General features: G+C 37.2%; 1 protein-coding gene across 4 annotated transcripts in view; it reads left to right on the top strand.

Moving 5' to 3' along the window:
• LOC110829914 (uncharacterized) overlaps nt 1–23,749 on the top strand; it is a 540,512-nt gene that overhangs the window by 443,367 nt on the left and 73,396 nt on the right. The window lies entirely within an intron of this gene.

The raw sequence follows: 23,749 nt of genomic DNA, 5'->3' as shown, positions 1-23,749 counted from the left end.
TTCATTGCTACTGAATTGTATTTCTGCACAACGGCAATAATAAATGATCATAAGGAATACTTTAATATAGACTGAGAGATGGTAATATGGGTGGAAGTCGTGCAAGACAGATGATATCAGTTAATTCACAAATGTGACTTGAAACTGAATTTATCAACATATTTGAAGTAATAATTTAATTACATCGATTAGAGTTAAAGATAAAAATATGAAAAATAAATACAAAGAAATAAGATACTAAATCAGGAGGCAATTTTTATAATTAGCATGATAATACGTAGGTAATGCTGTGTGGAGGAAGTGAGAATGGGGGATGTATAGAAATTTATATTGAATGTCAATAATATTAAACATGCGGACAGTGCCATAGTTATTATAGAATGTGATTAAAAATAATTTTTGTTTTAAATATATTATAGTCCCTGCAAATAATAATTGTAATGGTAGGAGATCCCTCACATCAAGGAAAAGGTATAGACCGAGATTCCCTGAGGACAGGGTGCTGAGAAGAATATTTATGCTTAAAGGAAACATTGAGTGTTTGGAGAAAACTGAGGATTTTTTAACTGTTGAGAAAATGGGATTGGCCGGACATATAAGAACGAGAAATATACAATTTTACGAAGAAGAAGAGGTCAAATTGTTGCAATATAGCTCAGCTTGATGTTGTATAAAGCTTTCCCGTCCTTGCGAGTCTTTGTCGTCTTGAGCTTTCTGGCACTTCGATTGTCAGATTATGTTGTTTTACTAGCTCTTCAATTGTTTTCCAATTTTTCTCATTTTTTATTCTTTTGATGTTTTAGTTTGCTGGACTTTAGACATTATGTTACTTTGGTCATATGCACCAACTCCTAAATGATATAATTTTTGAAGAATGTTTCCTTTCTTATTTTCCACAAATATATTCTGTCTTGCTTAGTTTACATGCTATGATTTCCAGTTGTGCTATTTCCGGAGATAGGGATTGGGCCCAGCAGAGTATGTTTCACCTGAAGACGGAGATAGACTCCCATCTCCGAAACGTCGTGAGTTTCTTTATTTATTTTATTTGGGATCGTCATAAACTTTCAGAATTGAGTTACGAAGTTTTGATCAGAAAATCTGAAGGAAAGAGATCACATGGAAGACCTAGGCATGGTTGGGGAATATATTAATATGAATATTAAATAAATTCAGTGGGACCGGATTAATTTATCTTGGGTTCCAATGAAGGGGAAATGGGGTACGTGTAAAGACGATAATGTAATTACAAATTTCATAAAATTCGAGAAAACTCTTTATGAGCTGTGCGATACAATATTCCAAAAAAGGTCTCTGCTGCGTGGAATTAGTATTGTTTACGCAATAAAACATAATTAAAGAGATTAAATGCATAAGTAAATCAGTAAATCAATAATTGCATTTATGAGTGAGACAAAAGAATTTTGTTACAGGAGTTCATGTTAGACCACCGTATTACATACGAAAGTATAAGATAATATTAATATTAAATAAATACATGTGTTATGTGTAATATACGTGATATTATTTTGTTAATCTATAAATTAGCTTAAAGTGTCTCTCGTTAAGGTCCAGTAGTGTAAGGTTTTGTAATGACGGTAATTAAACATCAGATTTCATAAACACAGGAATATTTCATAAACTGGGGAAATGTTGGTTTCCCAACAGAGGTTTTACAGGTCTGATCATAAACCTTTGAATAATTAAAACGCATATCCGAAATTGCTTTCAATGAGACAGCGCTTCAAACCCTTCTCGCAGGGATCAGTATCAGTCCGGTGAATGATTTTAATTCAAACTTCATAAGCCTTGTGCATCACCCTTTTCCATATTGAATGGCAGTAAAAAGACAGACAGAACTGCAAGCAATCGATGGGGAAATATGAGAGTTTGGGTGACTATTTGTGTGATGGAGGAGGAGGTTTATGAATAAAACAGAAGAACCTAAACAGGCGAAGACAAGGAACAGTCGAGCGGTCTGCGTGATAGGAGTGTGGGGGTGGAACTTTGAAGACAAGTAAAAAGGGAATATTTTATACTTTTGCCTTAGAAGTGAGGGTCGAATGGCGTAAACAAAGGGAAAAAAGTACGACAAAATGACGCGTATTTATTTTTTAATCGAACGTGAAGGAAATATATGTTTTAATTCTTCTACATAAAACATGGCATGTTTTTGAAAGTAGATTTATTTGGAAAAAAATGCAAGCCCAATTAAAGAAACTGTGTGTGTGTATTTTACTTTTGTGAACGCTTCGATAATCGGAATTATGTTAAAAGTTTTGTCTTTGAATAATTAAGTTGAATTGACAAATACAGCCCAACTTATAGGTTTTACTGGCCTATTTTTGAGGGAAGTGGAATTATACTGTGTTTACGCTGCAAATGCGGTCATTTGGCTAGAATATTTCTAAACCAGCAGGTAACTGAATAATCACAGAACTCTCTTGAGTCACTAAATTCCCTCCATTTTGCCAAGGCTTTTCTCGTCCTTTATGAAACCAGACAGTTCGTTACCAAATTCACAACAGCGAACTTCTAGACTGCATCCTGGGCAAGATGCTTAAGTTACAGCTTCCACATCCAGTCTGTTTAAGATTCACTTTTTGTTACCTTCTACAACTTGGTCCCCAAATGTGATTTTTCTTTTAGGTTTTCCGACAAGATTTTCGTACATAGTTCTATCTCTGGCATGCATGCCACATGATCCGCCCATATCATTTTTCTTTATTTTGATAGCTAGTGGTTAGCAGACTACACTTCAAGAAATTAATAGTTATCATCCTGGAAAGTGTTTCAAGACCGACTAAAACCCACGCGTTGCAGAGACTGCTCTTGCAGACTGTCCGAACATAGTGGCATGTCGCCGTATCCATAAATCTGTCCAAACATCTTCGGAAACCTCAAAGCGATAACGAAAGAAGTTAATCCTCATGAGATTTAAAGGTTCCCGTTGCGGTCACAGTTAAACTTACTTAAAATAGCGAGCCGCAACGAATAAATCTTCCCCGTTGTCAACTCCTTTCCTTTGTCAATTCCTCTGCCAGAGGTCTGAAAGAAGGAGTCTCAATTTTGCAGGTCTGAGGAATGTTGGACGAGAATCCGTTCTCACGGTGTCTCTAGCTTCCGGGAGGCCTATTTCCGCCTCGCGTACTGAAGGCTACTGTCACTGACCTTGTGACACCGGTGACCGCACTCTGACACATGTCAGTCGAAGTGAATGGAATTCTACAAAGTCTGGTTTCGTTAAGATTTGTAAAAGTACATTTTGTAACATTTCAGGTTAGTACGGTGGCGAATATGTAGATGTGTTCTGTTTTGTTGTGATGTGATGTCTCCATTGTACCCTCATATTTACGAGTCTAATACCAATTAAATCGTCCACCTGGATCAAAATGTCTCGAAAAGAATGAGTGATAACAGCAGAAATAGTGTGCCTGTTTGACAATGTTTTAGACGCAATCTTGACGCCTGTGAACAGTAACTTACTAACCAAACAAGCGACAAAAACAAAGACAAAATACAAGGAAAGCACCATATAATGTAAAGTAAAGTAAAGTTTATCCCGCTACGTGCCGTAAAGGCGCTTGGGGGGAGAGGCGGTATAGCTCCTCTCTTCCTTGACCTCGGCACTAGATGGGGGTGAGTGGTCAGCATCACGCCCCGGCCGGCTTTACCCCCGGGAAAGGACCCCGGTACCCATTGTAGAGGACGCAGAGGCTAGAGAAAAAAATCCTCTGCCCCCGTTGGGGATCGAACCCCGGCCGTCCAGCCCGTAGCTAGTCACTATACTGACTGAGCTATCCCGGCTCATCCATATAATGTAGGATGTCTATGTATATGCTATATGCCCTAGGCTCTGTGTATAGCTCTATAAGGGCGTGTAATTGTATTAAGCATGTTGTGACTGTTAAATAGGCAAGAAATTATTTTGTAAGAGCAAAGTGACACACAAAATAATCTTATAAATTATTATAATTTGAAAAATTTATCTCTATGCTTCAACATTGCTCTTTCAATACGGGAAAGGGCGTGGAGATAAAGATCCACGCCTTCTTAGTAGCCTAGGCACTGGGCAGAGATTTGCTTCAAACATTCACGCTCTGGACTCTTTAACCTCGAGTAAAGAGACAATTAGCCGTGGACCTGGACTAAACGCGGTCGCGAAGAGAAAAATCCGTTCCCCGCCGGATATTCAACTCCCATCTATATTCAGTTACTTTAATGAGTCGTGTCCATGCGTCGCACACATTTAGATTTTAATCCTGCCAAAATATTCAAGTAAGGATAACTTTAGGATATTTTTTTTCAAATCTAAAACTTCTTGACGATGGTGAAGTCATTTGAATAAAAATTTGCTTGGATATTATCCATCGTCTAGTAAAATATGAAATATAAAACGTAAAACGACGTTTCGGAGATGGGGCTCTGTCTCCGAAACGTCGTTTTATATTTCATATTTTACTAGACGATGGATAATATCCAAGCAAATTTTTATTCATATTTTTTTTTATAAGTCTGTATTACGAAATGAAAATAGTAAAAGATCCAGGGTCTTCCCTTCTATCAGGTTGTCACTTAACCCTCGTGCTAGGGAGACGAGATCCCTCCCTCCTCTTGCTGTCAACATGTCAACATGCAATGATTCTCGACCAATACGAAACTTGTCCTGCCATTGTAGCACATCCTACTGCTTGTAGATAACATCTGTTGCAGGTTTAACCTCCTCTGTTGATGTGTTTATCCCATGATAACTATAATGCATGTGTATTGCTTGCTTTTCCCCCCACCTCATGCTACTGGACACATAGACAAATAGTTACTGATAAGATAATAACTTTACACCGACTCTCACAGAACTGATTGGTCGCTTCCACCATTGCTGCTTCTTTGATGGAGCCCACTACACGCTTTTATATTTTACTGCTTCGTATGTAAAACTATATCCAGGACATATGAACAAAAGAAACGTGCTATAATTTCATTTGAGTTGGTAAAGTTGTCCCTGATGTTTAATTAAGCACTGGGCCGTGAGGCATATTTGAGAGCGCGTGTCTAATTCTGTCCACTCTTACTTAATCTTATCACTAGATGAAGGCGAGTGGTTATGTTCATGCCCTGAGGGCTTTACCCCCGAGGAAAGAACCACTCTATCCAGTGGACACATTAGAAAGTATAATTGTGCCCTACTGGAAATCGAAGCCCGGTCAATCAGCTTGTAGCCTAGTCACAATACCGAATTTAACATCCCCGTTCCCGTTTTGAAAACTGAAGAATAAGAATACTAAACATTTTTTTCCGTTGGGTTTATATTTAGATGGGCTATACTAATACAGCAATCATTTGAACTCCATTTGTCCTAAAAGTGCGTATCATCTTTCTTCTCTTCGAATATGTAATTTAAATTTTACCTTTTAGTTAGATTCAAATATAATGTATTTAATGGGCTAGCCTTATACGACCCTCTGCTCTTAAAAAGTTCATCTCTTCTGTTAGCACACGAGTTCAGCTTCCATTTAGGATTAAGAAAACCAAGAAAACATCAAAAAATCGATTGAAGACTTGACGGGCTCTTAACCTAAAACGTGAAGGCGGGTAAAAATGTATGAATGCCTCTTATTATATTTGATTTATTTTCCAAGAGGACAACTTGTGGTTGTTCTAAATATACGGTAGGCAGTCTTCTGGGTTGCTGCACCTTGTAGTCAGGCAGATCTTTACTGACGTTTCAGATATGCTTGCGCCTATTTACATTAGGGTAGTGAATACTCAAGCAGCAAGCACTTCCGAAACGTCGGTACACTTCCACCAGACTACGTGGTATAGCAGCACAGATGACACCAATCTTAATAATCGTCGCCGTCATAACCTGGAATTCCAGATCGTTTTTCATTTTAACGGAACCAGTCCTTCGAATGGCAGCAGGCGTTCGTTACCTTCAAAGCTTCAAATCCCGTCTGAACTACTGCGTCCTTGAAGTCCAGGTATGAAACGTGGCCCACGAATCCTGATCATATGCATGTCACTTATCACCCCTGTAGAGCTGCTCTAATCGTGACCGGGACTAACCCGTGCGTTCAGTTTTTGCAGTTGTACGATATAAACCAAAGATATAACCGACAGCCAGCTCAAAGTATTGCCACTGTCAATTGTTTATTCTGCTGAGAGACTCCTTCTTTGCCTCCTACACATCCCAATCCGACACCTTTGCCTTTTGCTTTTAGCGGAAGTGGAACTCATAGATTCGTCCCAACTACTGCACATTGAAATGCACTGTTCTTGTTTCAAATTACAGAATGTTTAATCTTTTATAAAACTGGGCAACCGTGATAGCACAAGTTCGTATATTTCTCTTTACCGATTGTTTTTAAATATATAATGTAAAATATTTACAGGACTTACGCCTCACATTACCGCTCCTTATACGAAGGTCCGCCATTCGACAAAATCCTAAGCCAGTTCCGTCTCCTTTCACGTACTTACAACTTGTCTTCCTAAATAAAACCATCCATCCTAATCCTTCTTGTGGAGATAAATGTCGTTCAGCTATTCAAGAAATTCTCAGCCTATTATGCAGCCGGGAAGTTCATTACAGTATTTAAAAAAGCCTCCCACTGGCCTCTGTCCAGAGCCAGGTGTTTCGAAAGTAATATTGAAGGGGAGACTTGGGTAAAACAGGAAATACAGTGGTTCTTACTTAGGAAGTGTCGCTATCTTGTAAATTGGAGGTGTACTAGTTAAGTAGCAGTATGAGCCTGCTAAGGGAATGAAAGTTAGAAACTTGTTTGTTCTTGGTTGTTTTGATAAAATATGTTTTTACAAGAACCTTCTACATTTTTGAGTTTATTTGATGATCATTGCACTTTTATTATCAGAAATGAGCATTTAGAAGGTACGTCTTATTGTGCACAGGAGTTCATTACCTGTACTTCAAGCTGTGTAACTATAGTACGTTTAAATCCTACTATTGCTTTAACTTTGTAGCAGTACGTCTGTGAGCTAGGGACACTTTAAACTGACTATGCATTCATTTCTATGTCCAGCCGCAGGCTTAACATGCAACCGTAAATTTGAGAGAACAACAAATGGTAATAATGGTCACACGAAAACCTAACGGAAGACCTGAAAGGAGCAAATGGTTTACATGAAGACTAAGAAGGAGTTCGGGATCCCACAATATACACTAGAAGCTTCAGTTAATTAAAGAAAGTGTGGTTATGCGTCCAAGGAGTCTTGTAGGAAAGTTATTATTGTTAAATAAAAGCAATAGGGACTTAAGCTCATGTACGATTAGCACCCTGGAAAAATGTTTGCAAGAATAAAATTGACTTTTATTAAAACAATTTAAATTAGCTTAAATTAATACTGAAACAGACATAGATCTGAAATTAGTTACTTTGCAACTTACAAACTGCAATAACAAAATATGCTGTGAACGGCAAAGCCAGTTTTTAATCAAAACCAAGGAAAAATTTCGTTGCATTCTTGTATTGAAGAATCGGTTTTTTAGACTGACGCTGACTGAGCTGCTGGGACTAATCTTCGATTTGCCGATTACATCCAGAACACGTTTTAATCGTCAAGGAAGTTGTCGTATTTTATGGTGAAGCGTTCCTGAACGTTTCCTCTGTAGACACAGAGGTTAACGGCTTCGAAAGCATGGAACTTTTCGCATGGTATTTTTCTAACTTGGGTATTTCAACCATCTAAATGCACTGTCTGGTCACTTGCAGGAGTCCGTCCTCCGTACTCATCTATGGCTGTGGGGAATGTTAGGATGGAGCTGGTTTTTCCCCATAAAAATCAGGGGTGTCCTGACGGTTACTCATGAAATCCCAAAACTTTAGGCGTTCAGTCAACAAGCATCTAGCCACTTTTAAATATTATCACAAGACATTCTCCGTATCCCCCTAGCGGAAAGAAAAGTAGAGTGTCGCAAGTAGAAATGGCGAGAAATCGCAAATGCCCTGTTTTACCCGCCCAATTGCGTGCAATCGGTGCACCAATGCCAATCAATTTTTGCTTGATATTTTTACACGTGTCGCTGTTGTAAACGTCACAGCCCTCTTCTTGGTCTCCCATCCAAACGTCGTGTGCCCAGTGAACATACAAGCTTTACCAGCTTTGTGGTTTGGAAATGTCTACTAGTAACAAATGCAAAATTCACTGTCTGAGTAGTTTATTATTCATGTTTCTTCACAAGTATGTCTTTTTTTGGCTTTATATGCTCTCTTTAGACGTCCCAGTAATTTAGTATTGGAAATTACTGTTTGTCTTCTGCTGATCTTCACATTCCCATTTATTTTTAATGGTGAATCTGTAAGATTTGTATTATTTAAAACATTTTGTAGTGTAAAGCCATGACGTCATGGCCAATTTAACTTAACATACCCCGTAGTATCTAACTCTTCGGTACCTCGTCACTGTAGCCTATATTTCTCCAAGATTTTAACAATTTATTTCTTCTCTACCTAAATCATCTTCCAAATACAGTAGCTTCTTTCCCTCAGATTATAATTCTGTATGCATTTATTTCCCCTTGCATGTTACATGATCCTCCCATCTTATCCTCCCTAATAACATTTGATGAAGAGAGCAAAATATCTTCCAAATATTCTTTTTAAATTTAGGTTTTTGCATGAAGAAAATCAGAAAGTTTGCTGTTGCACATTTTCCTCAGTCTCAATAAAGGTATAGGCCGTTAAATGTATGACTTCACGATCTACTTAAATAAATGCCCTGTTTTTTAATATTGTGTATTTAATACTTTTCCTGAAACTGTTAATATGCTAAATTAAAAAGAAAACCATAGTAGCCCTCTTGCTGATCTTCGAGAATATGAGGTCAACAAAAATATGTAAGACGCAACTTACATAGGTAACAGAAACCGAAATTCAGTATCGATTCTACCAAATTCCGCCTTTAAAAACCAGTTCAAGACGTTTTCCTTCCAAAATTCTGAATTAATGTATTTTGTACAGCATGTATTTAGATACCACAGTCTACTTTAATTCATTATCCTAATAATGCTAAGGTGACCTTTATAGGCAACGAAGCCAATACTTAATGATGCATCCCTTTCAGGCAGTAGTATCCTCTAAAATGCGATCATGAAATATTTCTCACGAAATGTGTGTCGGAGATTGGCACTTGTAGGTTTGTGTTAACTCATTTGTGAAATGTGTAATAAAGTGTAATTTGGCATTGCTTTTTTGTAACGAGAATTCACGGTATTGCCCTAAACGAGTGTAAATATTTTGTTACGCAAGAAGAAAATAGAAACGCGAAGCACTTGGTTCCAAAATTGACTGTACTTGTACATATAAATAATGTAGGGGCACGAGGAGAGGATGCCTGAAAAGTTGTATCCAGTCGGTGAAATTCCCACGTTCAAAATTGCATGAAGGAAAGAGTTCTACGTCACGAGTGACAGAAATCGCTCATTCGCCCTTGCGCTGCACTAATACCTTACCGATATCAACTCGTTAACTGACAAACAAGACGTGGGGTTACCCCTCTCGCCTTTTCCATTACTGTCCTTACTTATTTTAGCACTAATACGAGTATTTTCACCATTGTTTGATCCATCAATCAAGTTTTTATAATTTCAAAAACGTATGTCATATATTGTGTTCTGAATTTTGATCCCATGTGGACTTTTCGGTGGACACAAACGTTTTGGACGAACGTAATTTCTTTACCTTTAGGGTATCACAGCACAGAAGACCACCGTGGACGAATTCACCGCCCTAAATACTTTAAATCTCATATAGGTATATCACATACTATCATTTGTGTTAATTTTTATTTGTAAAGTTATTAATTTTATTATTTTTATTTATTATCCACTTGTCTTGTTTGATCCTCGTGAAGTCATATATATATATATATATATATATATATATATATACATATACATATATTGTTTATTCTTGGTTTATTTTTACAACGTTTTCAGTCTCTGAGAACATTTAACTAGAAACCTGGTTACTGAATTCATACGGAACGGGAAGGCCAAGGCTAATTTAAGGCAATATTTCTCATTTTCTTGAGGGAAGGGTGAGTTGAGGAAAACCACGAGACTAAGTCACTATTGCTGGCCTTCGGGTCGACATTTAAACTCGGAAATCCTGAATACGAAGCAGTAGAACTAGCAAATCAGCAGCGATGTGAATCTTTTAAGTAGTTCTGCACGCAGTCTAAATTAATTTCGCAGTTCTTTCTTTCTATTTCGCCATTTTTATTTATTTTGACGTCCTAGTCATGATGGTTCAGTCTTATTACAAGAGGCAGACGGCATGAATGTTCATTGGTCTTTATTGAATATGTAGGCTGTTACCGAAAGTCTGTTTTATTACGTACGATAAACTATTAATAGTATCACAGCCTGAGTTTTCTTTAGGGAGGAATCAACATTATAATTCAGTACCGAAAACAATTTGTTGGTTGTTCAAGTTCTCAAGTCTACTGAAGAGAATTTAAATTTAATTCCTTTCTTTATATACTAACATATTTTCATGGTATTAACATCCTAAAATTTATTGTCATTCAAGTGTTCCGACCCCCTCCACTACATGCATTTCGACCAACATTTTGTATGCTTTTTTATCACCGTAGTTTTCGATACTGTGCCGTAAGTATCAAAATCACCTTTAATATTTAAAGTGTAAAATCTTGTTATTGACTGCTCTCCGATTAGAAGCTACCCTGTGGTAAATCAAAATTATTTCTGTCACATGACAATCATTATGAACGATTATAAGCACTACATGATGTGATAACTCTAAACGTTTTGACTACAGTAGCACAAACTTAACACAGTTGTTGCAAAACAGTAATCCTTACATCAAATACTAGTAGTCCCTTCAAATTAATTGAGCATGAAGAAGCATACGGAGTAATCATCATTGTGGTCCATTGCGGGTTAAATTCAAATCCATCAACATTGTAAGTAAGACCTTAATACGTGGTCGTGTGAATAGTTGAAAGCACTTACGTACTTACAAAGGCTTGTAACTGTGTGTACACTGTAGTTTGATACGAATATCTTCAAGCGAAAGTGAAATAACTCTACCTGATGCAGTGGATAAAGTCAAAAACCTATTCACGCGGAAAACACAAAATCTGTTATAGAGGTTAAAAGAATTATTAGTTTGCTTTCTTGTATGTCATTCGTATTTAATGCAGTTCTTAACCTTTATTTTAACTAACAAAAACAATGTTGCATATTAACTATTAATATTAACAAATTTATTGTGAATTATATTTAAATATTGAATCTGTGGCATATAAGCCCAGGTTCCAGAAGTGATTTTTCCCTGAATTCCACGGTAGATTACCAGAAAATACTAATTCTATTGTCACGTAACAAAGGTGTCAGTTGCTGAGGGTATGTGGCGTTAGATGATAAGAATCAATAATGAATTGTAAAGAAGGTAGATGGTGACGGCCGTGGCCTAATTTAAGGCATTATCCCAGAATTTTATGAAATAAGTTAGGAAAACCTCGAGAAATCACAGTCAGGATTGTCGGTGTCTGAGACATAAAATACATTAATTGCATTTGGGCACCAAGAAAACTTAGTATTCTATAAGTTTTGATTCCTTAATCGCTATATCTTTTTTTAATTTGATTTTATCAGAAAATAATACATATTTATGCAGGGGCTGGACAAATAACATCAGAGCAAGTTGTCGCCTATGAAGTCATAAGATATAAAATAATTTTATAAAGGGAAAATATTATTCATCATCTAAAATCGGGAAAATCAAAGTGTTTCCGCAGGATACAGATCTATGGGGTAGCAATACGAAAATTTGTATTTCATTTATCAGATAGACAAGCTGTGGCCTTCGAGTTGTATGCAATGTTTCTAAACGTTTTAATTATTTTATTCGCCTTTCTTTTATATTTTACATTCTATACAACTTCAGTCTTGTTTTCGTAAATCACGAATTTCTCGATCGTATACTTTGGTGTGTTCTTCTGAAAACGATATTTTGACATGTGCACGTGAACACAAATACGCTCAGAGATCATTGCAGTAAAATATGAAAACCACAAAGAAGATTTCTTGTTTGGGAGTTAAAATTCGCTCAGTAGTTGAGATATTTGCCGTATATTATGCAAACTTATGGTGTGTTACCTTGTTTATAAGAACCCGCTATTGGACCCTGTGCTGACACAGATGAATCCAGTCCACATTGTCATACACTACTCTAATACGACTTTTAATATTATCCTCCCATCTGCATCGCGGTCTTTCGAGTGGTCTTTTCTCTTCAGGTGTTAAAAGAACAAAATTTTATAAACTTTTTGATTCATATTATTTGTGGATATGCTCATTATTTTTGGTTCTAGATCTGCATATAATTTGTCAGGCTCGCAAAGGAAGACGAAAGGCAAGATTCCTTTTCATCCACAACTCTAAAATTTTAAATCCAAGCTTTTCTTTGTATGTGTGGAGACTTCTAATGCGACGCAATGAAGTGGAATATGTAACAAACAACTCGGCAAGAAACGCGTGCTTCCTGTAGTGATTTGCTAGTTAATCTTACTCTTTTGAACATGAACTTTCATCATAGTGATTTATTTTGTAGGACCACCACCATTTTTAAAACTCTAACCATTTGTAAAACCTAATAGTATGGTTTTGGGTGCTGAAGTCCCTACTTTTGTGTCTACCTGTTAGCTTCTTTATTTCTCAGAAAGAATTATATGCCCTTTATGTATGAACGTGCTACTGTAATTTGTGATATATGACGAATTACGTAGAACACTTCTGTGGCCTCAAAACTTTGCCGCTGATGGTACAAATCCCTCCACACGTCAGAAGCTGTTCTTTAGTGACCAGGGTTAGAAATTTATAGCCCTAACAGCCATAAATACGTCACCAGGACTTGAGATAGTCTATCATTATGTAATAGTCCATACCATCCCCTCTGCCTCACTCCTGAAGGGTGAGTTAAAATAAGGTGACATATTTATTATGAGATAACATACTAAACCTATCTCTCGTGCTCTCTCCTTCTCTCTTAATATGAGTGAGAAGGGATATGGAGGGGGCACTGGGGTAAACGGTTTGATCGTTAATCAAACTAAACGCTGTAGTATTATGTTGAAACGTGCCCTGCTGGTTAGGCCCTGTGTAACACCGGGTAATTGACAAGTATTTTGCATCTCAACAACTTGTAAGAACTCAGTTCACAACTCCGATAACCGTTAACTATTCATAGCTTTATTGAAAACAGTCTCAAAGAATATGTTTATGGTAAAGACACGTGAATCCTTGTTAAAAAAATAAGATCCAAAATCCAGTTTTCTTACTCTTAATGAAAGTGTTTGCTCTTTCATATTACTTTTAATAATCTTACAATTGAGAGTGAGTGCTTGCCACAAATTAATATATCTGACCAGTGAGTAGTGTCTCTCGAACGCAGTTTGACTAAAATAATGGATGAATATGAAATTATCACAGCATTTAAAGTAGTATCATTAAATATGACATTTCAGTCTAAAACCTATACAAAGAAAGTTCACTTTTTTAAATAACTTAACTACGTGAAGCAGTCATTGAGAAGCTGTCATTCATATAGTCAATAAATTCCCCACCTTTCATGTTACACGGAATTTCATTACCGACTTCACAACAGTCTTCGTTCTTTTGAACACATGTGATTTGTAATATTTTACATCGAAATTATCCCCCCCCCCCCCCAAATTGTACTCCATTACAAGTAGCGTAACGGAAAGAGTGGGAGTGGATTAAAATGGCTGAGGTTGCAGGTCGGTGGTGGGCTGTTGCGGACACAGTAATGAACCTTTAGGTTTTATAAGAGTGGGGAATTTCTTAACTGACTAAGAGTAGACCTGCTATTAGTTTCGCAATGTTTCATGTTCTTAGTTAACGGAATACGATGTGTAGTATAAAAAATCTTGGTGTGACTGAAGTATGATTACTCACCCGAGTTGCTTGTTCCTGGAACACTGTACGGTGCAAACCGGGAAGATGTCGAGTTGGAAGACACGCGTCGTTGTGGAATGTTATTTCCACTGATTGCTGTGTGAGCAGGATGACTTCTCCAGCACGAACTCGGCGTATCACAATCCACATGTGGACTGTAATTTGCAGAAGGAAATGTTGGAAACTGTTGGCGATTCATATCACTGCTGGTAGCATACAGTTCACTTATTTGTTGCCAGTCGCTGGAACTCTGTCCGTAATCTTGGTGCATCGGTTGTTGACTTTCGGATTCTTTTGCAGGCATCTCGCTCTCTTTTGGCATTGAAAGTAACCGTCTGCAAGCCTGTAACGATCTCAAAAATTCGTCATTATATTCATTAATCCCACGTTGTTCTTCATTCACATCTTCATTTTCGAGTACCTTCTCTTCTGCGTCTTCCTTAACATTGTCACTAATAAACTTGTCATCTCCTGCCATTGCGATAGGCTGTAGGCTCAAAACTTCTTGGTGCTGAGGATTACACGGCTCTAAGATGTGTTCTTCGCTGCGAAATACAAGTGACTGGTTGTCTTCAAGTACACCAAAAGTACAAATAATGCCATTGTCCCCACCACTACTATTATCCATTTTAAAATACCCTTTACCTTCCCCCACCTACCCCTAGCCGGACTCTGTACCTGTAACTTTAATACACTCTCTGTTTTGTGCTTGTATTTGTCGACTAGCATGTTCCTTTTGCTGTCGATTTTCGTTTTCAGATTTAATGTCCACTTCTTTCCAGTTATATTCTTCTTCACTGTTCGATGTTTGATAATCCATCTAAAATTACCAAAAAATACATATTCTTAGCGCATGTAGAAGGAAATCGGACTCTAAAATAATTTTTTATTGTATTTTGTCACTGGAATCCAGAACAATTTTCATATTAAAATAGATAATTAATCTGCTAATTGTTCTCTTCTTCTTTATGACCCCATTTGGACTTGTAGATGTGTATCAAAGTTTCGGAGTAACTGCCTCCAACTACAAGGCTGGTACCCCTACAAGTGCACATGGCACAATGGACCCCAGATCTCATATAGGTATGGCTGATTTACTAATAACAAACCTGACAATGTTGAAATAACACTTCAGCACGACAGAAGGAAATGAAAATTGAGTTCACTAAAGAATAAAGAGCAGATAATTTTTTGAAAATATCTGGTAACATTGAGTTCAAACTACGTTGTTTTCTCATCTCCCACCTAAAAACGCGAAAGATTAAAATACACAAGGCTATAGTTTTGCTATTCTTGTGTGGCTGTAAAATTTTGAATCTTACAATAACGACTGGGGGTATTTGATGAGAACAGTATTTGATCCTCCTCGGAAGCGAATCTAGTGGCTGGAAAACACTGGTAATTGAAGGGCTTCATAATTTTTACACTTCCAAAAATATTGTGAGATTATAACCTTAAGGTAGATGGAATGGAAGTGGCATGTGAGAGGGATGAGAAATATATGCAAATATAAAGAGACTCTTTGAGAGACTATGCGTAGTTGTGACAATAATATTAAAATGAATTTTAAAAAAATGATATAAGGATCCTGACAAAGATTGACCTAGTACAGGATCGGGTCCAGTGCAATATTGTAGATGCAGTGATGAACATTTGGCTTGTAAAAATGTGAGTTTTCTTCTTCAGAAGATGATACTTTACGTAGTATGTTAAATAGACTGAGTAATGTAATACCCTGATCACTTTCTTAGTGCTTCATTGTGCTGATAGGATCGATATAACGATATTCGCCGAAGAGTGTGCAAATTATGAAGCTTCTCAATATGGAATGATACTTGAAGTCCATCAGACTGATTAGGGATATTAAGGGTTTCGGCTATTCTCTTCAGGAAAGTGAGGAAGAAATTATCTGGTTGATCAAAATGAATGCATCTCTATTTAACATTGTATTTCTGAATGTAATTAGCACAATAAACGTTATGGGATTTTAGTGGGATTGCCTAGATAAGGACAAATTTATGCCCAGGCATATGCTACAGAAGCGGGCAGTGTAATATCGATGAACCAACATACTATTACGCGTTTTAATGTTGAAGTAGGCTATAATTTATACTAAATTTGTATTCCTTAGAAGACTGAAATGTGAAAGGGGCGTCCTTACTTCTGAATTAATTGTGAATCTGATGTCTTTTTTCAGGCATCATTCTGAAAAACCAGACATAAAATAGAAGCTTCTCCATAAGTAATAAAGCAAACTATTGGTTATCCCAAGGGTTTTGTGACGCACTGCTTTGAAATAGAAGAAATTAAATTTCGATTTCTTCTAAATATTTCACAGCCTTTCTAAACAATTGTTGTTCATAATGAGATTGCAAAATGTTGGTACTGTAATCTTTTTACAACGACACAAGCCTTTAAATCCCTCAGTGTACTTAACTACTTTTGTAAAGTCTAGTTGATATCAAGACAGTATGTCACATTTCTAGTAGAACGTATAAATTTGTTATCTCGACTGGCTTTTGTTACACTGTGTAATAAAAGATAGTAGGTTGAACTAATTACAGTCATTTTTAGCTACACGGTATGAGTAACCACAAGGTTTGAAAATGATTTGTTTCCTTTATGTATAATAGAAGACAAAAAACATCATTGATATTAATTGACAAGAATCCATAGCGCAATCATTGAAACTATTTACTATCGACAACGCGGCCACGTCTATTCCAGGTATGTTCTGAGGTATTTCTCTTCACAATTTCATCCAGAGAAGCTCAGGGATTCTCCTAACTCTTTTGCAATGGTTGTCGGAAACGGTTATCTCGGGAGTAAAACGGTCGGAGCGTGAAGTTGAGCAATGATATTTGTCCAGTGTCGAAGTTAAAAGTGTGAAAACGTTTACCCGCGTTCTCAGCATATTTATGGCATAGTACTTAAGCAGGAGCTCTACCTATTAAAATAGTTAGTTGTCTGTATTAACTGGGTTTAAATCCATGGACTAGCTCATCTAGTTACAAAGTTCCTTATTTATGCTAACCGGAGGATTGTTATACCTTTTTCACAGAAACTCAACCCCGGATCTTATTCTGTGCGAGGTAAATTCAGCCAACATCTTCACAACCGGCATCTTAAAAATCAATTTTAATCGTTTCGACTGATATAATTTAGGTTCTAAATGTAACCTCTTTCCTTAGGTTTTCGAACCAAATGTCTTCATAATTTTTTTTTCTCTTATGTGACACGGATGTGTAAGAAATGACTACTTCCCTTTCAATTAATACACTTCCTGGAACTTTCTGAGAGCTGGATGTTGTATAAACGAATACTTACAACCTGTAGCAGTCGTTCGTTCTCTTCGACAAGATGGATTGCTGTTTTGGTCAACACTGACTACCGAGATATTGGGTCTAGAAGGAAAAAGACAAAAAGTTGATGATGACACTGACCTACCACCTCGTCCTTCACCTTCCCACCCTCTATCCCCCCACTAAACACCATTGAGACTAGACATACACAGTAGCATAACAGAGCAGTAACAGTAGACATCTCATCCCCTGCAGGAGAAAGAAAACTCTCTTTTCAGACAATATATAGTCATGTACAGTATGGATAGAAAGTTCATGAATCATGAGCACTTCATTTGAAAGAATGTATTTTGCTGTCTGTCTGTGTGAATGTGTTTCTTGGTGCTTGTTTCATTTGCTACAACCTTTCTGGAGAACTTGGCTCAAAGATATTTAATCAAAGGACGAATCTGGTTGGGCCATGTGATAACTCACAAGACCTGTTATCTTAAGTGTTTAGTCTTGTTTCCGCAGATCGTATCATGCATCCGTCTGTTCCTGAGTGTCTTTTGTAAGGAAAGAATGATAAATAAGTTGCCATGGTGAGGGTTTCTTATATTTCATTGCCGAATTATGTGCACAAGGGAACTGAAGAGGGCACAGTAAGTCTAAGTCCAAGTGTACAGGTCAATGACTGGATCTAGAGGGCGATCAGAACGCAAATCAGACATGTCACTAAGTGAGGAATGAATATGGAAGAAGTTAATATTACGTGAACTATCTCTAAGTGAATTGTAAAGAAATTTAAATTTCCTGATTCATCATAAATATAAAGAATAGCATATAATTTATTTATAATCCAAATTTCCTAGTACAATATAACTTGTATGAATAGATAAACGTGTTTTTCTTTTGCATCAATTTTAGTATTAATAATATTCCTTAATGTTGGGGACGGTAGAAAATTGTGTTATTTTTGTGTGTTCGAAGGAATAATGAATCAGTTGTTGAAATTTTCAAGGCCTTTAAAATCTGTTGATCTTTATAATATTATATTTTGTCCGCATCTCTAATTCACTTTTTGAAAAGTAGCCATCGACGTAAAATGCAAAAAATTTGGTAGGCTGAAGGGAGGAGACTCTTCGGAGTATCTGCATATGTATCGGAGGATGTTAAAACAGATCTTAAAGCCTCAAGTACTCAAGTCTTACAGATCTTAAGGAAATCGGATAGAGCGGTGTGGACTGGATTTATGCAGCTCAGTACAGGGACAGGTGACGCTCTTTTTAAACACGGTGTTATACATTTAGATTTCATGAAAGTCAGAAAATATCTTGACTAGCTGGGCGACTATCAGTTTCTCAAGAATGGCTGTTATTCGTGGAGTAATTTCATCGCTACCCATCACGTGAATGCTAATTTACGAAACGCATTTCTTTACTATATACAAGGCCTATATTACAAGTAAAAAATGTGTTTAAAGGTAGCGAGCACATTAGGGTGGTGGTGGTGTAGTGGTAAAACTGTGATTTGCAAAAGTACAAGGCTATAATGTTGACCGGAATAACGGTTGCCCTGAATTACGTCTTTCGTGGTCTTCGTCTGTCTCTTCATGCGAAATCCTGTTTAGCACTCGAAATAGGCTACTTCCGCCTTCTTTCAAGTGCTATCTATCCATCACATCTTCTTCTTCCCACTTCATCCGACATTTTGTCTACAAATTCTGTAGTCGAACAACGTGGATAAGTAGCCCAGTATCTGTAAATTTGTGATGGGCATATTCTGATTTCAGTTAGATTTTCTTGTTACCGGCTGTATGGAAACATATATTTACTGCAGTAACCTAGAGTTTGTGCTGAAAGTAATAACGAACGCCCAGTTGTTTCTTCGTTTAAGTTACAATCCAGCATATATAATCATTATACAGGTTTATATTTATGAATGAGAAAAACTCGAATATAACTCGCGATTAATGATATAGTTACAACGTTACACCAGCCTCAATGTTGACATTACCTGGGTATATGAGATTTAAGGTTGTCACGGCTGTGGAAATTTTGATGTTGGTCTTTGGTATCTAAAGCCTTGTGAACTTGTGGGTGAATGCCAACGTTTCGGAGGGGCATGCTACCTGCATCCTCTTCCCAGAAGACCAACATCGACACTACCGAAATAGCTTTCAACTTCGCCTTCATGCGTGTAGCTGAACTGTGTAATGCATGACAAACTATGGATACAAATTACTAAATATAGCAGATTAGAGAGAGAAAATACTGCGTATTTCGTAGGTGTATTCCTCCATTTTACCACCTTCTGTCACGAAAATCATATGAATCGAACACAAGATGCTCCCTTATACAGAACTGGTAAAACGTATTTAAATAAAACTTAAAGAGAAAAGTAAACTGAACGTAAAATAGTAAATGAAATTCTGTAATCTCACGCATTTAGACCCAAGGGCAGACATGATTTCCGTTTCCGAAATACTTTGTTCTTATCAGAATAAAAGACAATGGACGGAGCCAAGTTATAGCAAACACAGGCGATTATTTATTTCATATGTTAACAACAATGCATAAATAAGGCTTTGAAACAGAACTTAGAATTATATAATCCAGTTTGGTTGTATTATACTTTGATTAAAAAGTATTTTATAAGAAGAAATTTTTTTAGTAATACTTAATATAATACGGGTTTAATCCTTCAGGTCTAATGCTATATGTATCACCTGCTTTAATAATCAGCATTTTGTCCTCAAAATATATGTACCAGCTTTTTTTCCACTCAGGTAGTAGCTAGTGGTTAACTATTTCCTTAAACAGCATGAAACTGAATGAGACAACTTGTTTTATTTGCGGTACGGACTAAATGTTTGAATATTATTTGGGCGTGCTCGTCTTATCTTTTCAAATTATCTGTTTAAACGTATATGAATCAGAAAATCAAAATTCCCATGTCTGTGTGTCCTTAAGTTCCAACTTCTTGCTATCTTACCCTCTCACAAGCGTCTTTAAAAGTTTAAAAATATACATGCAACCTCTGCCCAGTCAGAAGTCCCTTTATTTTTGACAAACAGCTTGTATTAGACGCGGCGACAGTGGACAAACATTCTGCACGAAAGGTACCTGGATCCTGAGACATGTTAGTCACCTGACGTCTCAAACAAACAAGTGATCTGTCGCTCTCAGACTATCAGTCCATTATTTCTTTCATTTGGCTATTTACAATGAACAAAAGGCCGTGCACGGATGAGATTGTAGATTGTTGCTTTTAAGATAAGTCTGCACGCAAATAGTCGCCCAAACAAAATTTGTAAAACGTACTCAGTTTGTTAAGGAAAACCCTATCCTGGTATATTCACATGGTAAAACGTACAAATTATTACTAAAATCTTCAGCGGACTTAATTTCCTGCATGGCTTTATTATACTCAGATACCTTGTATATTAATTCGTTTTCTTCTTAAATATCTCAATGTTACTTCCCGACCAAACAGAGTTGCTGCGTCAGTTTTATGTCTTTCACCGCCCAAAATTTACCCACGAGTGAATTAATGTTATCTATAGGTATAATTAGTACTAATACTAATCGAACAACGATAAATAATATCAACAATTAACTAACTCTATTGAAGAGAGTCCTTCTTGTGATGCTGACAGGCGTTCGGTTTGTCAATAAATACCTTGACTTTTATGTAACCCGAAAATTCAGTGCGGTGTCACAAAAGCCGGTCACTGGTTTCTGTCTGCATTCAGTTTACAACTTCTCACCATATTTCTTTGAGTTTCTTGTAAGTATTATTACCCCATCGAAATGTAGATCTTCGATTTTGTCTCTTTGTTTCAAGTAAAAGTGCAAATGACAAAGCTCCTCATTATGCAGTGTTCTCTATCATTCCTCTTACGTTCCTGTTGGGACCAGCAACATGATCTGAAACTTCGTCATTCCTCTTCCGGAAGCAAAGATTCACACGCATACAATCTGAAACTATAATTTATTCTGTTTTTATAGGTCGGAACCAGCAGTAATGAATGAAACCGTGTAGCAGTGAGCAAAATGTGTAATTTCAGTAACGTATGGGTTCTGTGAAGAGGTTTTGTTCAGACTGGGGAAAGTAGAGATATTAGGATTAAATCTTTGGAAGTAATTATGATCTAAATTCGTTATTTAAATGCAGTTAATATTGCTAAGATACTTTTTCTGGGGTACTGCACATTGTAGTGTGGAAGAAATTTACATAAGTTTTAACTGTATTTGCTGCCACTCGTCATAAGAACTCGTCATTCTGGTATACAGGGATAACGTACCTCTAAATAGTTTATGATTGTTTATGGAACATTTGTAAGAACCTGAAATCTCAATTGTGGGTTATTTCGAAACTCAGGGCCCTAAATAAGGCACAAAAGCTCTTGAAATGGAATTTTAACATGGAAGCTTTAAAATATTTAAGTTTTGATGTATTAAGAATACAGGCACATAACGTAGAAATGTGGCACATACGGCTGAACCTCTAGACTCTTTGTCACTGCTTTTAATGCCAGGTAGGTTGCAAGCCTATTGTTCTACATGAGATACCCATCAACCCTAACTCCGCAGTGTTTGAGAGAAGATGTAAACAAAACTTTACCCTTCTGCATGTCCATGGGGTGGTGACTAACTACAGTATCTGTTCTAAAAGCATTAATCCAACATTGTAACTTATTTTACTAACTTGTGCTATGTGCTTGTATCACTAATCCATAAACACGACTCATTGCGTAAAAAAATAAATAGTAAAACAATTTTCTAACACCACAGCACACTACACTTCTTGATTCGAAGTACTGAAATTAATGTGCGTGGAATATTCTATACCGTAGACAGACCTTAAACAGCGGCACATGTCCCATTCAATGGTCCGGCGAAAAAAGTGACGCTGCTGGAGAAAGAATATTATCGAACTTGTGGCAAACAATAAAGGATAATAGCGTTCTGTTGTCTTATGTCTCACCCAAAAAAACAGATATTAAGGTAAAGCTATCCCGCTATATGCCATGTAAGTGCTTGTGGGGAGAGGAGTTTGACCTCGGCATTAGAAGGTGGTGAGTGGTCAGCGTCACGCCCCGTTCGCGCTTTACCCCACTGGATAGGAGGCTAGGTGGGCTCCAGAGCCAGCCTGAACGGGAAAGCTAGAGGAAATATTCTCTATCCCCGTCGGGGATGGAACCCCGGTCGTACAGTCCGTAGCCAGTCACTATACTGAATAGATTCCATCCTAATATATTTCAAATTCCAATGACCAACCTGTATTGTCTTTGTATTGTTTAATTCCCGCTTCATATATCCGAAAGTCGGAAAAAGGTACGGCCTTATACCTGGAAATTGTGGTCAGTTTTATTTTCCAAGTGTAAGGCAGGTACAGTGAACTTTGAACTTTGGGCAAACAAGGAGACATCCTATCGGTACAAGAATAACGGTTTAGAGTAGTGAAGCTACTGAAAGACAAAAATAATTTTGTTCTCACGTCAGAGGATAAAAATGTTACCGGAAGCGATATTAACCAGGCCAATGTGAGAGGTGACTTTCTCATGGTGCGAAACAATTTTATACATTGGTTTCAGATGATATAATGTTTCATTTTTAGAATATTTTATTTATTTATTTTATTTCTCCATTATACTATTCGTTCATATTTAAGAGCAAGAGAATCACTATTTCTTTCTGAACGTGAAAGGCTGAAAATACCAATATTTTATAACAGTGAAGCTGTAGAGAATGCCAAAAATGTGATGGAGTATGCGTGCTATGCTGCGACACGTGAGTTTCCATGCAATACAAAAAGCTGCAGTCCCGGGTGAAGAGAAAACTGAAGTTGTGTGTAGCAAGTAAGCATTGGTTTGAAGCTTATGGTATCGCAAATTTTTGTGTTTCGTTTGCTTTTACGAGTACTATCCAGAATCCTGCAAGCCGTAACCCTGCACCGATGTGTTTGAAACTATTTTGGCAATATATAAAATTTCGCTGTTGTGAGGCATTTGCTTTTGTTGAGGAAATAACTGCTCCTCCCTCATTCTCGAAAGGGGATAAAGGAAAAAGAAATGCAAAGACTTAAAAGATTAATTAAAACAAAATCTACAACCTCCAGAGGCATTAAATATATGGCGAGACAAAACCCTACAAATCAGATTTCATTGCACTGTAGATGAACATTCTACCAACTGAACTTCGGGGTTAACAAAAAGGATGTCACATTTTAAAAGAGTAATCAGGTGAGAATAAAGAACGTTATGAAATATTCTCGGGCTACAGGCTACGGCAGGTGGCTGAACGGTGAACAAACCAAATCCACTTCCAACGTTTCGAGAACCATCTCTGTTCTCATCCTCAGGGTAGCTGGATAATCAGTCCGTTGTTGGGCGCTAGCTGATGGCAACTGGAGGTTGAAGTCGCGTGCTCTCAGTAGCTGGCTCTGTCTTCTGGACGGACAGCAGTCTTGTCACACGATACCAGACCCGGCTCAGAGTGAAAAC

This window comes from Zootermopsis nevadensis, unplaced genomic scaffold (assembly GCF_977971745.1).
Source record: "Zootermopsis nevadensis isolate Lab colony 2312 unplaced genomic scaffold, Znev_1.0 Znev_ptg000001l, whole genome shotgun sequence".
Lineage (NCBI taxonomy): Eukaryota > Metazoa > Arthropoda > Insecta > Blattodea > Termopsidae > Zootermopsis > Zootermopsis nevadensis.
Note: the sequence above shows the minus strand (reverse complement) of the source record. Positions and strands in the feature narration are given on the sequence as shown.